We start from the raw sequence: 16,715 nt of genomic DNA, 5'->3' as shown, positions 1-16,715 counted from the left end.
GGATATAGATATACAAGTCCAGGATGCTCAGAGAATCCCAAAGAAGTTGAACCCAACGAGGGCAACACCAAGACACATCATAATTAAAAAGCCAAAGGTTAAAGATAAGGAGAGAATCTTAAAAGCATCAAGAGAAAAGCAGAGAGTTACCTACAGAGGAGTTCCCATAAGATTGTCAGCTGATTTCTCAAGAGAAACCTTGAAGGTAAGAAATACTCATAGTGATGAAAAGCAAGGACCTACATCTAAGATTACTCTATCCAGCAAAACTATCATTTAGAATGGAAGGGCAGATAAAGTGCTTCCCAGATAAGGTCAAATTAAAGGAGTTCATCATCACCAAGCCCTTATACTATGAAATGTGAAAGGGACTTATCTAAGAAAAAGAAAATAATAAAACTATGAACATTAAAATGGCAGTATATTGACAACTATCAACAATTGAATCTAAAAAAACAAACTAAGTAAGCAACTAGAACAGGGACAGAATCAGAAATGGAGATCACATGGAAGGCTATCAGTGCAGGGAAGAGGGGAGAATGGGGCAAAATGTACAGGGAATAAGAAGCATAAATGCTAGGTACAAAATAGACAGGGGGAGGTTAAAAGTAGTATAGAAAATAGAGAAGCCAAAGAACTTATATGTACAACCCATTGAGCTAAGGGTGGGGATTGCTGGAGAGAATAGGTGTACCAGGCAGGAGGAAGCAAAGGGGAAAAATGGGTTAACTGTAATACCATAGTCAATAAAATATACTTAACAAAAATATTAGGTGCCTGAGATACATAGGATTATTACTTGGTTCTTGATTTAGTCCATTGGTCTATGTATCAATTTTTATGTCAGTACCATATTGCTTGCTTAATATTGCATGGCAATATTGTGTTTTTGTTCGTTTTTTAGTTTTTTATTTCTGTTCAATTACAGTTGTCCCCATTTTCCCCCATTAGTCTCTCCTACCACACCCACCTTCCACCTTCCACATTCAATCCTACCCCCTGTTGCCTTTGTCCATGGGTGCTTTTTACATGTTCCTTAACTTAATTCTTCTCCTTCTTCCCCCATTATCCCTCTCCCCCTCCCCTCTGGTCACTGTCACTTTGTTCTTTATTTCCATGTTTTAAATCAGAAAGTTTAATGCCTCCAGGTTTGTTCTTCTTTCTTAGGATAGCTTTGGCTGTTTGGGGTCTTTTGTTCTCTATGAATTTTCAATATTTTTTCCATTTCTGTGAAAAAATGCATTTGGAGTTTTGACAGAGATTACATTGAATATATAGATCATTTTGGTAATTATAAACATTATAATAAATCTAATAATATTAATTCTTCTAATTTATGAACATCAGATATTTTCATGTGTTTGTATTTTCTTCACTTTTATCAAAATCTTATAGTGTTGGTACATAGATCTTTCACCTCCTTGGTTAAATTTATTTCTAAGTTTTTAATATTTTGCTATTGTAAATGAGATTGTTTTCTTTATTTCTATTTCAGATAATTTATTGTGAATATATAGAAACACAATATTTTGTATGCCCATCTGTATTGTGCAACTTTACTAAATGTTTTGATTAATTCTAACAGTTTTTTGGTGAAATCTTTAGGATATTCTGTATATAAGATTATGTCATATGCAAATGGAGAAAATTTCCCACTTACATTCCTACTTGCATGCCTCTTATTTCTTTTTCTTGCTTTATTGCTCTGGACTAGGACATCTGCACTATAAAGAATAGGAGTTGTGAGAGTGTCCACTCTTATCTTGTTCATGATCTTAGAGACAAAACTTTGCATCTTTCATCATCGAATATGATTTTAGCTGTGGGCTTGTTATATATGCTGAGGTACATTCTATATATTGAAGTATATTCTAGCATGTATTCTTGTACACATAATTAATCTTATTCTGACATTTATGTGGAAAAAACAAAGGAGCTAAAACAATTATGAAAAACAAAACTAAATTTGGAACAATCAAGTTACCCAATTTTAAGACTTACCATATGGTGAAAATAATCAAGACTGTGTAGTATTGGTAGAGGATGAGGTATATAGATTAAGGAAACAATAGAAAATTAAGAAACAGATCCACACTGGTATTTTTACAAAGCAGACCGATATTTTTATAAAGGTTCAAATTCAATAAAGAAAGAACAGTTTGTCAACAAATGATGTTGGTACAATTGGAATCCATCTATAACCAAAAATAAAGTCATATTGAGCTAAACCTCATATCCTATATAAAAATTACCTCAAAGTTGATCTTATGTCCAATTTAAAATCTATAAAACTTTTAGATGAAACATGGAAAGTCTTCAGGATTTAGGGCTTGGTAAAATGTTCTTAGATATGCCACCAAAAGAATGACCCCAAAAATAAACAAAATCAACATGCTGACCTTCATTAAAAATTAAAACTTTGTTTTATAGAAGACCTTCTTAAGAGAACAAAAATACCAACCACAGACTTAGAGAAAATTCTCGCAAGCCACATATCCAAAAAGGACTTTCATTTATACAAAAAAACTTTCAAAAATCAACTGTAAGAAAATGAAGAACCCAATTTTAAAAATTGGCAGAGGACATAGATAATTTGCTGATGAGCATATTAACATCACAAGCTTTTAGAAAAATGTGATTTGAAACTACGGTGAAATACCACACAAACCTATTAGAATGTGTATCATTAACAAATACTGACAATAAGTGTGACTAGAATTAACAACTGAATCTCTCATGATTGCTGTTAGGAATAGTAAATGGTACAACTACTCTGAAAATTGCTTTGGCAGTTTTTATATAAAAGTAAATATCCACTTACTGTATAAGCTAGATATTCCACTCTGGTAGCTACTAAAGAGAAATCAAAGCATGACTTTCCACACAAAAACTTGTACATTAATTTTTATAGCAACATTATTTTTATTATCCCAAAGATGGAAACAATATCCTTCAGTGGGTAAATAAATTTAAAAACTGTGGTACATCTGGAAAATGGAGTACCACTCAGCAAAAAAAAAATGAACCAACTATTGACACACACAATGACTTGCATAGGTCTCAAGGATATTATACTAATTTTAATAAGCCAATCTAAAAAGGTAACATTTATATAATATCCTCAAAATAACAGAATTATAGAGATGGAGAACAACATATCAGTAATTGCCAGAGTGCTAGGGATGGGAGGAATTGTGAAGTAAAGATGTAGCACAAAGGTGTTTTTTTTGTTGTTGTGGGTCATGGGGTCATTCAAAAATCCTAATTTTGAATGTTGATTTTGGTGGTGGTTACACAAATATATACATGTTATAAAATGTCATTTAATTATACATATACACAAATTAGTGTATGTAAAAATTGTCAGAACCTAAATAAAATCTGTAGTTTACTTAGTATTGTTCCAGTGTCAGTTTTGTGCTTTTGATAATGTGCTATAGTTTCAAAGGATCTTATCATTGAGGAAAGCTGGATAAAGGGTACACACAGATGCTCTATACTATTTTTATAACTTCTTATGAATATAAAATATTTCAGAACAAAAAGTTTTTTAAAAAGTCTTCCTCTTGAAATGTGCTGAAACACAATTGGCTAGCCACATGAGGAAACCAATAAAAAAAGAACTCATTTCTTTTGTATATAATATGCTTTGAAGAAAATCATCTTATGACTTACCAAATTCGAACTTTCCAGGCTATTCATTCTCATGAATGCTGATCCACAATTAAGAAATAGGTTTCTGCTTGGTTTTGTTTGACATACAAATTGCTCTCTGGCTTTGGCAAACACAATTACAAATCCTTCAGAACCCTCGGGGAGGGGGTAGGTTTAAAAAAGTGCTTATTCTGCAGCCATTGAATTGAATCTTCCATCAGAGCCAACTTTCAGGCAAGACATTCAGGAAATTTTATGGTAAATCCAAACCAACCCTGTAGCCTGCAGAGACGCAGCAACATTGCTCTAGTCTAAAGCCAGAAAAGTTAACCTCATGATTGGCACTGCTCACTCTTTGGACTGTTCATAGTTACGTTCATAGGCCGTTGACTAGGTATGGAACATATGCATTATACACTTCTGGTTGATAAGTAGTCATGGTGTATGAAGTCAGCAAACTTCCCTTTCCATTGCCCTTTATTGTCTTCCCTTTCCTCCCATTGTCCTCTTTTCAATAACCTAGTACCTTCTGAAGTGCCAGCCTTCCTTGCCTAAGAAAATCTAGCAGCTGGCTGATAAATCAAACTCAGAAACTCATTTGCTGAATTGTCTGTAGCTTAGCCTTTACCATTCCCAGGAACATTTATAGTTCAAAAGATAGAAGGTTAGAGAAACAGTAAATAATTTCTAGTAATACATTACTAATAGTTTCACTTCTGGTTGGAGGCAGACACACAGTTAAATCTAGGAGACATATAGGTTGGGGATGCCTTCTCCTAGTCTTAAAATAAAATACTAAGCTGTGGCTAATTTTTAAATCTAATTCTAGTAGTATGTTATCATTTACTACCCCCCAAAATTATATACAAGTATTATTTCCCAAACTTAGGCAATAATTTTGACCAAGTTGAAAACTATCTCAAGCTGTAGTGAATAATTTCTCAGTCATCTAGGACACTCACATTCACAGCTGCAGTAAGCAATACCTCAGTAAAGTCAGCCAACAGCAAACCCTCCGTTCCCCTAGGACACTAACAATTTAGTAATTACCAAGTCCCTACTAAGAATGAGTTTTAGGTTAACCTTTGGTATTAGGGATACAGAGGTGATTAATTTTCTCCCTCTTCCAACCCAGCCCCCGAAGCTGGTTAAATAATCGGCCTCCTCTAAGTTAACTCAAGTTAACTCACTAGGTAATTGAGGGAAGGGAGGCAGATTGGGGTGAAAAAACTCAATCCAGAATTTCCAAGTCTGCTGAGGAGGTCCTGTCTTCATATTCCTGCCAAAACACAATTTCAGGGGAAGATCAGTCCAAGGAAAACTGCTGATCTCAGCTCTTCTGGAGGTTCCCAGAGCCCTGCAGCTGCCTTGCCTGCCTGGGTTTCATACACTGTACCAAGTCTCAGCCACTTCGGAACTGCTTCGTTGGAGGAAAAGCCCCACCTATACTTGTGGTCAAAAAGATTAAGCAGAGCTGCTTTCAATATCCAACATTATGCTGCCACTTGGCAACCATAATATGCAGTTAATGCCATCCTGTGAGTCATGCTCATGTAGAATACAGCTGTTAGTTACATTTTGTTTCTGGAAAATAAATCCAGTAGTAAAGTAAAGTCTTTATCCTTATATTTCACTGTAAAAATCATTATTGAGTCATTTTTACTAAAAGAGAATTTAGTATCTCCAACTGTTTAATCTGGGGGAATTCAATACATACAAAATACGCTGAAGATATCAATAAGAATAGATCTCACTGGTATCTTGGATGACTTGCACTAACTTCTCTAGAATGTATATAATTTTTACATATTCTAAATAATCTTACATATTTAATAATCAAACTCCAAGTGTGAAACTACCACACTTTTTTAAAAAGGCAGTGCCTATTTTATCATTTCAAGTAAGGAAAATAGAGGAAATTCCTTTTAACAAAGACAGCATACATTTGGATCTACTTCTTAAAATATTTCCCATGTTCTCAAATTAAAAATACATCCAAAGAAATGTTTATCATAAATTGAGAATCTGCCCCTCTGAGATTTGACAGCTGTGCTAGATTCTTGGGCTTGATAAAATCCTTTTGTGCTATTTCAAGCTCTCAAGTCCCACCCCAAAACGCATGCATGGAAAATGTCCCAATCAAAGGAAACATGTCAAGTCTTAGCTTACGAAAAGATTTAGGCATTTGAATGTATTTACCATTTTTATGCTGCTTAATGTTATTGACAAAACCCTGGATTTAAATTTTTAAATTTTCCCCCTCCACTGCTCACACTAACAAAAATTTGTTTAATCAACCACTATCCTACTTTTAACATCAATTTGTTAGGAGCAATGTTTAATTTAAGTCTAGATTCCTGGTTTATGTCAATTGCATACTACATTGTAGAGAAAGGAGCTTTCCCTCTAGACAGCCACATTTTCTTATACAAAACATGCAGCAGTTTCAGTGAACATTTTAACCGTTTAAACTTATAAATAGATATTACCTCACTGTAGTCTCCATTCTTCATAACAATGCATCCTTTAAAAAGTAAGATATTAGCAGAGTCAGGATTACATTTTCAGTGGAGGCAGCAGAAACTCACATTGTCGTTTTCAATTCACAGAGATTTTTAAGTTCTTTTTTTTAATGCATGAAGAGAAAGCCAAGAACCTTACCCTTTCTACCCAGATATCCGGTAGAGAACTGCAGGCTGGTATAGCTACAAGAGGAAATAACGTAGTTTATTCAGTAAAACAAAACAAAACAAAAAAAATCGTTTACCTCTAATGAGAAGAAGAACTGTTCGTCAGCATCATTCAGTTGTTTAGGAAAGCATTCCCCTCAGAGGATATTGTGGGCAAAGAAAATTGAAATTTGGCTTTGATAAATTCAGAGTTTCCATGAGTTGTACACTTCAACCAGGAACAGAGTATATGACTTTAATTTGCCATGCATTACCACAGTTTTCTCAGTTTATTCTGAAAGTTTAAACTATAAAAACCCAGTTAACTGTTGGAATTTTACTTTTTGTTTCAAAATGAAATAAAAAATAAGTTGTAATATCTTTAAAATATGTTTCTAAAATGTTGATCATTTTAAAACAGAAAAGATTAAACATTGCTTTTTATTATTCCCCATTGTCTATCCAAGTGTTTTGTTTTTTACCGTGACTTCCTCCTGCTTCACAATCTTGCAGAGGAATTCACATCTTTTTTAAGAAAAAAATTTTATTGAATGTATTGGTGTGAAGTTGCTTAATAAAATTATATAGGTTTTGAAACTGGAAAAGACACTGGCACTCTGGCTGCCTGTCACTACCAAACCCAATAAGCAATGACAGCAATTGAATCTTTATGGGTGCTTTATTCAGATGGCTGGCAATCTGAGAAGATGGCGGGTTCACACTCTAACAGACCATCTTGTCTTTTCTTTCCAGGCCAAGGTTGTTATAGCAGAGAATAAACAAGGTGAGGTGAGGGATTTTGAAATTCAGGGAGGATTAGGTGAAAGGAACTGCAGCATCCCTGTCCTGGGCAGTTAGCTGTTCCCAGGGGATTGTGGTCATCTGTCTCTCCCTGGAACACAAAGACCCAGATGCCTCCAGTTGTCCTCAGGTGGTAATCTTTAGCAGTACCCCTGGAGGTCAGCTGTTTTCCTAGGAGCCAGGACAGGCCTCATCTGTACTTTTTGAAACAAAGCTTTAATATATACATTGTTTGCTTAGCTTATAACTTTTTGCCTTAAACTAAAATTTTCCAACTCTTGAGTCCCCTATCAGTTTCAGTTGTACAATTCTACAATATATCATCTATATATTGTGCTGTGTGTTCACCACCCAAATTCAAGTCTCCTTCCATCACTATTTATCCCCACTTACCCTCTTTTACCCCTCCCGCCCACTTTCCCACTGGTAATCACCATACTGCGGTCTGTGTGTATGAGGTTTTGTTTTTTGCTTAATCCTTTAATCTTTTCCATTCTTTCAACCCTCCTCCTCTCCAACAGCTGGCAGTCTGTTTTCTGTATTTATGAGTCAGTTTCTATTTTGTTTGTTTGTTCATTTGGTCCATTAGACTTCATATATAACTGAAATTACATGGTAATTATCTTTCTCTGACTAGCTTATTTCACTTAGCATAATGCTCTCCAGGTCCATCCAAGCTATAATGAAAGGTAAGATTTCCTTCTTTTTTACAGCCATGTAGTATCCCATTGTGTAAATGGTCCACAGCTTTTTTATCCACTCATCTGCTGATGGGCAATTGGGTTGCTTCCAAATCTTTGCTATTGTAAATAACTCTGCAATGAACATATAAGTGCATATATTCTTTAGAATCAGTGCTTCAGGTTCTTTCAAATAAATTCCCAGCAGTGGGATCACTGGGTCATAAGGCAGTTCCATATATAATTTTTTTAAAGATTTTATTTATTTATCTTTAGAGGGGAAGGGAAGGAGAGAGGGAGAGAAACATCAAAGTATGGTTGCCTCTCGTGTGTCCCCTGCTGGGAACTGGCCTGAAACCCAGGCATGTGCCCTAACTGGGAACTGAACCACGATCATTTGGTTCACAGGCCCACGTTCAATCCACTGAGCTACATCAGCCAGGGCCATTTGTAATTTTTTGAGGTAACTGCATACTGCTTTCTACAGTGGCTGCATCAGTCTGCATTTCCACCAACAGTGCACCAGGGTTCCCTTTTCTCCACATCCTCACCAGCACTGTTTTTTTGATTTATTAATGATGGCCATTCTGGCAGGTGTGAAGTGATATTTCACTGTGGTTTTAATTTGCATTTTTCTGATAATTAGTGACATAGAGCATCTTTTCATATGTCTCTGGGCCCTCTGTATGTCCTCTTTGGAGAAGTGTCTGTTCAGATTCTTTGCTCATTTTTTAATTGGACTGTTTGACTTCCTGGTGTTGACTTGTATATATCTTTATAAATTTTGGAAATTAACCCTTCATCGGATGTATAATTGGCAAACACGTTCTCCCATACAATGGGTTTCCTTTTGATTTTGTGATGGTTTGTTTTTCTGTGCAGCTTTTTAGTTTAATATAGTCCCATTTATTTATTTTTCTCTTTGTTTCTCTTGCCCTAGGAGATATATCAAAAAAACTATTGCTATGAGAGATATCTGAGTTTTTACTGCCTATGTTTTCTTCTAGGATTTTTATGGTTTCAAAAATTAAATCTAAACCTTTTATGCAACTTGAGTTTATTCTTGTGTATGGTGTAAGTTGGTGGTCCAGTTTCACTTTTATTTTTTTAAAGACTTTATTTATTTATTTATTCTTAGAGAGAGGGGAAGGGAGGGAGAAAAAGAGGCAGAGAAACATCAATGTGAGGTTGCCTCTCATGCACCCCGTACTGGGTACCTGGCCTACAACTCAACCATGTGTCCTGACTGGGAATCAAACTGGCAACCCTTTGCTTTGTAGACCAGTGCTCAATCCACTGAGCCATACCAGCCAGGCCAGTTTCACTTTTAAAATAGCCAAGGTCCGTTGGTACATTATTGTATGTGCCCTTACCAGAGATCAAATCTGAAATCGTGGCATATCAGGATGACTCTCTAAGTGAGCTGCCTGGCCAGGGCCCAGTAGTATGTTTTAAAGTCTTTACACATTTGTGAAGTTTTCAGTTTTCTTCTTCTAATTGATTTCTACTTATATACTATTGTTGTCTGAAAAGGTACTTGATATGATTTTAATTTTAAAATATTGTTAAGATTTTTTGGCCTAATATGATTTATCTTAGAGAATGCTCCATATGCATTAAGAAAAATGAAGAATGTGTACTATGTTGGTTTTGGATGAAATGCTCTGTGTATCTATCCTTGTGCTTTAAGTATCTTTCCTCATTGATTTTCTGTCTATATGAACTATTCATTGATGTAAGTGAGGTATTCAGGTCCCCTATTATTGTAATGGTCTCTATTTTTTCATTTAGTTTTGTTAGAATTTGTTTTGTATATTTAGGTACTCCTCCTAAATAGGGTACAAAAATATTTACATTTATTAAGTCTTCTTATTGGATTGATCCCTTTATTATTATATAATGCCCTTCTTTACCTTTTATTACATTTTTGCATTAAAGTTTATTTTGTCTGACATAAATAGCACTACCCCAATTTTCTTTTGTTTACATATTCATTTTTCTTAATCCCTTCACTTTCCATCTGTATGTCTCTTTGTGTCTGAAGAATTTCTTGTATGCAGCATATAGATGGGTGTTTTTTATCCATTTAATCACTCTGTGTGTTTTGATAGGAGAAATTAGTCTATTTCCATTTCAAGTAATTCTTGATAGATATTTCTTGCCATATTGTTGTTTTCTGGCCATTTTGGGGTTTCTCTGTTCCTTTATTCTTCTGCTGTTCTCTTCCTTTATGATTTATTTACTTTCTTTAGTGGTATGCTTAGATTCCTTCTTCATTATCTTTTGTGTATCTACTATAATTTTTTGCTTTGTGGTTACTATGAGTTTACTTGTAACAACTTACATTTATCAACAGAACAGTCTATTTTAGACAATAGCTAATTGCCAGGGGAGGAGGATGGGGGACATAAAGGAGGGTAAAGAGGGGATAAATGATGACAGAGGGAGAATAGACTTGGGGTGGTGAACACACCATACAGTGTACAGATGATGTTTTGTGGAATTGCACACCTGAAACCTGTATAATTTTGTTAACCAGTGTCACCCCAATAAATTCAATAAAAAATAAAATAGTATAAAGTTTATAATAATTTGTTTAAATGAATTCTACAGTTATACACTTATATTCTTTCCCCAGCATCTTATAGTTTTAATGTCACATTTTGTATCTTTTTATCATGTGCATCCTTTAATTCTAGTAGTTATTTTCTACTTCCTTTGGGTTTTGCTTCTTTGTAAAATTCTATCTCTTCTTTAACTCTGAATAACAAATTTGCCAGGCAGAGTATTTCTGGTTAGAGGTTTTTTTTCTCTTTCACTACTTTGAATATATATTGTGCCACTCCTTTCTTACCTACAAAGTTTCTGCCGAAAAATCTGCTCATAGTGTTATGGGGGTTTCCTTGTATGTAAAAAAATGATTTCATAATGCTTGTTTCAATATTTTCCCAGGTGTTTAAATTTTAACACTTTCATTTTAATGTCTTAATATGAGTTTGTTTGGGTTCATTTGTTTTAGAACACTCTGGGTTTCCTGGGTCTATATGTCTGTTTCTTTCCTCAGGGAAGTTTTCAGCCATTATTTATTCCAATAAATTTTCTGCATTTCTCTCTCTTTCTGGGATTCCTATAATGTGACTGTTAGTCAGTGTGATTTTGTTTCATAAATTTCATAAGTTATTTTCACTTACTTTCAATTTTTTTTGCTGTTCTGATTGGGTGATAGTCCTTCTGACCTAATTTTGAGTTTACTAATCTATTCTGGTTCATGTAGTTTATTATTGAACTCCTCCACCATCTTTTCCCACTTCAGTTATTGTGTTCTTCAGCTGTGTAACTTTTGTTTGATAATTTTTTATATTTTCTATTTCTTTCTTGACATTTTCACTGTAATCATCCACTTAATTTCTTCTGAGTTCAATGGGCAGCTTCATGACCATTACTTTGAAATTTTTATCAGTTAAATTGATTATCTCCATTTTATTGAAGTTTTTCTGAGGTTCTATAGTGTTGTTTTATTTGTAACATGTTTATTTGTTTCTTAATTTTGCTTGACTCTCTGTTTTTTTCCAGGTATTAGATGAAATAGCCTAGCCACCTCTCACAGTCTTGAAGGTTTGGGTTTGTGTTGAAGATGATCCTTACTGTTTAACCATGTACGAGTTCTTGATTGTCTGTGAAATCTTTGTGACTGTCAAGCACCTTATTTTATTTTTCATCGCTCCCAGTAGTTGATGGTATTCCAAGACCCTTGTCCCAAAGGGGAGGACTTCATCAGCAACTCTATTCAAGCTGATTGGAAACCAGAGCCTCAGCCAGCAGTTTTCAAAGAATGCAAATATACAGAGCCCTGTGGAACTTAAAGGATAAATTCCATCAGCTACCAGAGCTAGCTTTTTTGGAGGTGTCCTTTAGTTGGCAGGTGCAAATATTGGGGCTCCAGATAAATATATAAATGTCTTTCTGGTGATGAGTAAGATAGAGGGAGAACACAGAGATGGCATTCTTTCAGTTTATATTCCCTGAGAGCATGTTTATAGCCTCTAGATGTATGTCAAACCTGAAGCCTGCCTCTAAGTCTGAAGCTACAAGATAAGTAAGTAGGCCTCTATTACAGAAAGGCTGGGTTTGTATTTTAGACTATTGTCTGTTCAATGTCGAGGGAATTGGTCACTTTCCAAGAACTGTTTCTTTAATTGTTACAGTCCCTTGAGACCCAGGAATAAGAGCTATCCTGTCCACCAGAGCCAGGTTGTTGCCAAGTAGACCAGGGCCCATTCACATGGTGTCTTGATGAATAACACAACAATTAATGCTGGAGGGAGCAGGTCTTTACTTACAACATTCCAGTCTTGGAAGAATTTAGAGCATCTCAGCTTGGAGCCCTCCTTTCCCACAAAACCCAGCACTCCCCAAGCTCCCCACCAAGCTATAAGTATCCCTCAAAGTTTCCCACAGCTTTATCTATGCAAGATCTGGAATACATTTGGTATCAGCCTCTGTATAATAGTCTGGAAAAGCATGTGCCTTGTTACTCTAGATCATGATGAAACTCAGGAAAGGCACAGTTCTTAATAGTTCAGGTAAAATCCAAGTGTAGCAGGACAAGATCTTATGAGGAATTCCTTTGCAGCTCCTAAGTCAGTAGAGCAGGCATGATCCACTACTCTCTTTCAAACCACATGAAAAAAAATCCCTTACTACAGAGAGCATGTTTTTTCCCTCACTACCACTCCCTGCATGGCCAAGAGCCCTTCTCCTTCCCAAGCCACATGGCTAAGAGAAAAATAGCTCCCATGCCTCATTTAAACCCTGGCACTTCTGTAATCCCATTTCCACCTCCTCACACAATCAACTACATCTGCCCATTCTCTGGTCTCTTTGGCCTTTCTCTGGCTGCCATTGTTAGTCTGGGAAGGTGTGGCCCCATGACATAGGGGAACCTCCTTCCTGCTCTTGCACTGGCACAGCAGCCAGGGAACCACCTCCTGGCTACATCACAGTTCAAGTCATGCCAATCTCCCTGGCCTCAGCAGGATAGGCACCCTATAATCATTTCTATAGTACTAGCCAGCTGTTATTTATGTGCAAAGTAACTCTTTTTTAAAATATATTTTATTGATTATGCCATTACAGTTGTCCTATTTCCCCCCCTTCATTCCCCTCCACCCTGCACACCCCTCACGCACCATTCCCCCCTTTTGTTCATGTCCATGTGTCACAAGTTCTTTAGATTCTATATTTCCCATACTATTCTTGCCCTCCACCCTATTTTCTACCTACCGTCTATGCTACTTATTCTCTGTACCTTCTCCCCACTTCTCCTCCTCCCACGCCCCATGTTGATAAACCTCCATGTGATCTCCATTTCTATGTTTCTGCTCCCAATCTAGCTGTCCTCTTAGTTTGCTTTTGTTTGAGGTGTGATTGTTAATAACTGTGAGTTTGCTGTCCTTTCACTGTTCATATTTTTCATCTTCTTTTTCTTAGATAAGTCTCTTTAACATTTCATATAATAAGGGCTGTGTGATGATGAACTCCTTGAATTTGATTTTATCTGAGAAGCACTTTATCTGCCCTTCCATTTTAAATGAAAGCTTTGCTGGATAGAGCAATCTTGGATGTAGGTCTTTGGATTTCATGACTTGGAATACTTCTTTCCAGCCCCTTCTTGCCTGGAAGGTCTCTTTTGAGAAATCAGCTGACAGTCTGATGGAAACTCCTTTGTAGATGACTGTCCCCTTATCTCTTGCTGCTTCTAGGGTTCTCTCCTTCATTTTAATCTTGGGTAATGTAATGATGATGTGCCTTGGTGTGTTCCTTCTTGGGTCCAACTTCTTTGGGACTCTCTGAGCTTCCCGGACTTCCTGGAAGTCTATTTCCTTTGCCAGATTGGGGAAGTACTCCTTTATTATTTGTTCAAATAAGTTTTCCACTCGTGCCTGTTTCTTTTCCCCTTCTGGTACCCCTATAAATCAGATGTTGGAATGTTTAAAGATGTCCTGGAGGTTCCTAAGCCTCTCCTCATTTTTTTGAATTCTTGTTTCTTCATTCTCTTCTGTTTGGTTGTTTCTTTCTTCCTTCTGGTCCACTCCATTGATTTGAGTTCCAGTTTCCTTTCCATCACCACAACTATTGGTTTCCTGTGCATTTCCCTTTGTTTCAATTAGTTTAGCCTTCATATGTTCCTCTAATTTGCAACCAAAATCAACCAGTTCTGTGAGCATCCTGATCACCAGTGTTTTGAACTGTGCATCTGATAGGTTGGCTATTTCTTGGTCACTTAGAAGTATTGGCTCTGGGGCTTTGAGCTGTTCTTGAGCCATAATGTTTTGGTCTGTTTGTGCCTGTTATGAATGAGGGGCAGAACCTTAGGCGTTCACCAGGGTGGGGCGACCCAGTCTCTGGGTTGTGACGCTGTATGTGGGGGCTGGGTCAGAGAGGGGCAATGGCATTTGTTCTGCTCTCTCTCAGATTTTGGTCCCCTCTGCTGCTTCCTGCAAGTAAATTGGGCCCTTCTGGTGCTGGTTCCAGAGTGTATGGGCTTGTGCACCCTCCAGGACCCTGTGGATCTCTCCACTAAACTCTCTGTGAGCGTGGGAGCTTCTCCCAGCATCTCGACCCCGAAAGTTTTTCCAATTGGTGCTTTTAGGCTTTAATTCCCATCACTGGGACCCTGGGTTGCACAGTCTGTCTCACTGCTTGCTCCTCTGCCTGGTTTATCTGAGCGCGAATGTGTGACTGCAGTCAGCCAGCCACCCCATGCCCTCACTGGGTCCACCCTTGCCACCCCACACCTCGATCCACCAACCGCCACCTGCGCTCCTGGGTCGTTCCGGCCAATTTTTCCTACCTGACCCTGCTCTGCCAGCCGCTGGCTCAGCCCCTCTTACAGGTCTGGCTGAATGGTTCATTGTTGTCAGACTTCTGTACAGTTCAATTTTCTGTGTTGTGGCTGCATTTTTGTTACTAAAACTTTGTTGTCTTTAAACTTGGTTGTGCGAGGAGGCACAGTGTTTCCACTTACGCCTGCATCTTGGCTGGAAGTCCTTGTGTAAAGTAACTCTTAATCACTGTGCTACCACTCTTCCCAGCCCCCAAACCAGGCTTGTGGGGGTGTTGGGGCTTCTCACCTACACCCTGTTCTGAACTTTGTTCCACACCCATTACAAGGTCATCAATTAGTATCTGCTAGGCAGCAGCCACACAAAAAAAACAAGGTACATACCAGGAATAAAAACTGTGGCATCAGTGACATATAAGGGTTCCCCTCTGAGAGATGGTGGTGCTCTGGAGTCTGACAGAGGCACTGAGTCAAGATAGTGCTCCCCCTCTGAGGTGTCAGGAAAGGTTAACAGTCAGCCTTCAGTTTTGTGTTTAATTAGGAGCCCACCAGTCAGGCTATGACTACGATGATAAGCACATTAGTCTACTTTCACAGAAAGACTGAGCTCCTAGGTCTGTTACCTTTCACTGTGCCCTGCTGGTATGATAGCCATTTAACAATTATGTCTCTATTAATTATTGTCCTGTAGGACCCATGAGTGTAAGTCCCACTGGCCAATGCAGCCAAAGTAGAAGTGTCCTCTGGCAAGAGCTACAAAAGTCAGGGTACCAGAGAAGGACATAAGCTCCTTTCTGTAAGATACTGGTGAGCCAGAATAAGGCCCTGGGAGAGCACAATTGCACTCAGTGGCCTCCATCCCTAAGAGACCCTCCATAGAGCCCCCAGGCCAAAGCTCCTGCTCAAGCAAATCCAGCTCTTTCTCAGATAGATTGGGAGTGTATTTCAGTCTGCTACCTGGACAGTGCCCTGAAAGTGGTAGTCTGCCAAGAACTCTCTCTCTCTCTCTTTCTCTCTCTCTCTCTCTCTCTCTCTCTCTCTCTGTTAGTTTCATGTGCTCCAGAAACATAAGCCTCCCTAGCTGCCAGAGCCAGGAAATCAAAGGACATGCTCGGTGTGACAGCCTCAAAAATTGGGTCACCGGATATAAAAATAAGGGCAACAGACATATGCCAAACTCTCTTTCAGATGATAAAGAAAAAAAGGTTTAAAAGAAGAAATGAAGAAAGAAGAAAAAAAGAAAAAAATGATGGTGCCCACTGGCTTTAGCAGGACAGAAGGAGAGTAGCAGGTTCACATTCACTAGTCTCTATTCCTGGAGACCATCCCTGACGGTTCCTTTCCTCAGACCAGTGCTTTAAAGTTAGCCAATGAGTCTTTTTCACAGAAAGTGTAGGTGCTCTTCAAACACTTGCTTCTGTGCCAGGCTCTGCAACAGACAGGTCAGCATGTGAACTCTTTAACACCTGTTTCATAGTTTGCCACAGCCCACCAGTTGTTTTGAGCATGAGCCTTGTTGCTCTTCAAAGCCATACATTTGGGGGCTTGTCTCTCAACTGCCAGTCTTAAATGATGGGGTGCCTAATGAGGCATACAAACCTTTTGAGTCTCAAACTGAAGCTCCAGGTTTTGAGCTCCCTTCCAATTGTGGGTTGCCTCGCCTAGGGTTGGGGTTTATAATGACATACTATCTAACCCTTTCCCCAAGGCTTTAATATGGTTTCTCTCTCATTTATGCTGTGAAGGGGTTCCTCCACCAGGTTTTAGGGTTTATTTCCCCAAAGGATATTGTTTCATATAGAGCTATAGATTCAATGTGTCTATGGAAGAAGGTGAGGTCAGGATATTCCTACATCACCGTTTTGAACAGAAACCATACCTTTAAATTTTACAGCTTCATTAATTACTGCTTGCTGGTGTATTTATAGCCAAATGATAGTATTTTGTACTATTCAACTCCCCACTGTTTTTTCTTTCTACTGTTGCCTCTAGAGGGTTTCTGATAATAATGCATACTCTTTCTCTACGTTCAGCAACAACTTGAAAACTTTTCCATTATACAAGACC

General features: G+C 37.7%; 1 protein-coding gene across 2 annotated transcripts in view; it reads right to left on the bottom strand.

The window, feature by feature from the left end:
* Positions 1 to 16,715, bottom strand: part of LOC118996754 (putative P2Y purinoceptor 10) — a 32,423-nt gene that overhangs the window by 15,180 nt on the left and 528 nt on the right. Inside the window, exons 2-3 of one of the 2 annotated variants that reach the window (XR_005068548.1) lie at positions 6,144 to 6,359; positions 3,499 to 4,933 (exon numbers count right to left, since the gene is read on the bottom strand). The gene's annotated coding sequence lies outside the window, so the exon portion shown is untranslated. Of the gene's footprint in view, positions 1 to 3,498; positions 4,934 to 6,143; positions 6,360 to 16,715 lie in introns of those variants that run through there. The other variant, XM_037060310.1, reaches the window with a different exon arrangement.

This window comes from Sturnira hondurensis, unplaced genomic scaffold (assembly GCF_014824575.4).
Source record: "Sturnira hondurensis isolate 20B ecotype Veracruz unplaced genomic scaffold, ASM1482457v3 Scaffold0011576, whole genome shotgun sequence".
Classification (NCBI taxonomy): domain Eukaryota; kingdom Metazoa; phylum Chordata; class Mammalia; order Chiroptera; family Phyllostomidae; genus Sturnira; species Sturnira hondurensis.
The sequence above is the reverse complement of the archived record's forward strand: the minus strand, read 5'-3'. Positions and strand labels throughout refer to the sequence as shown.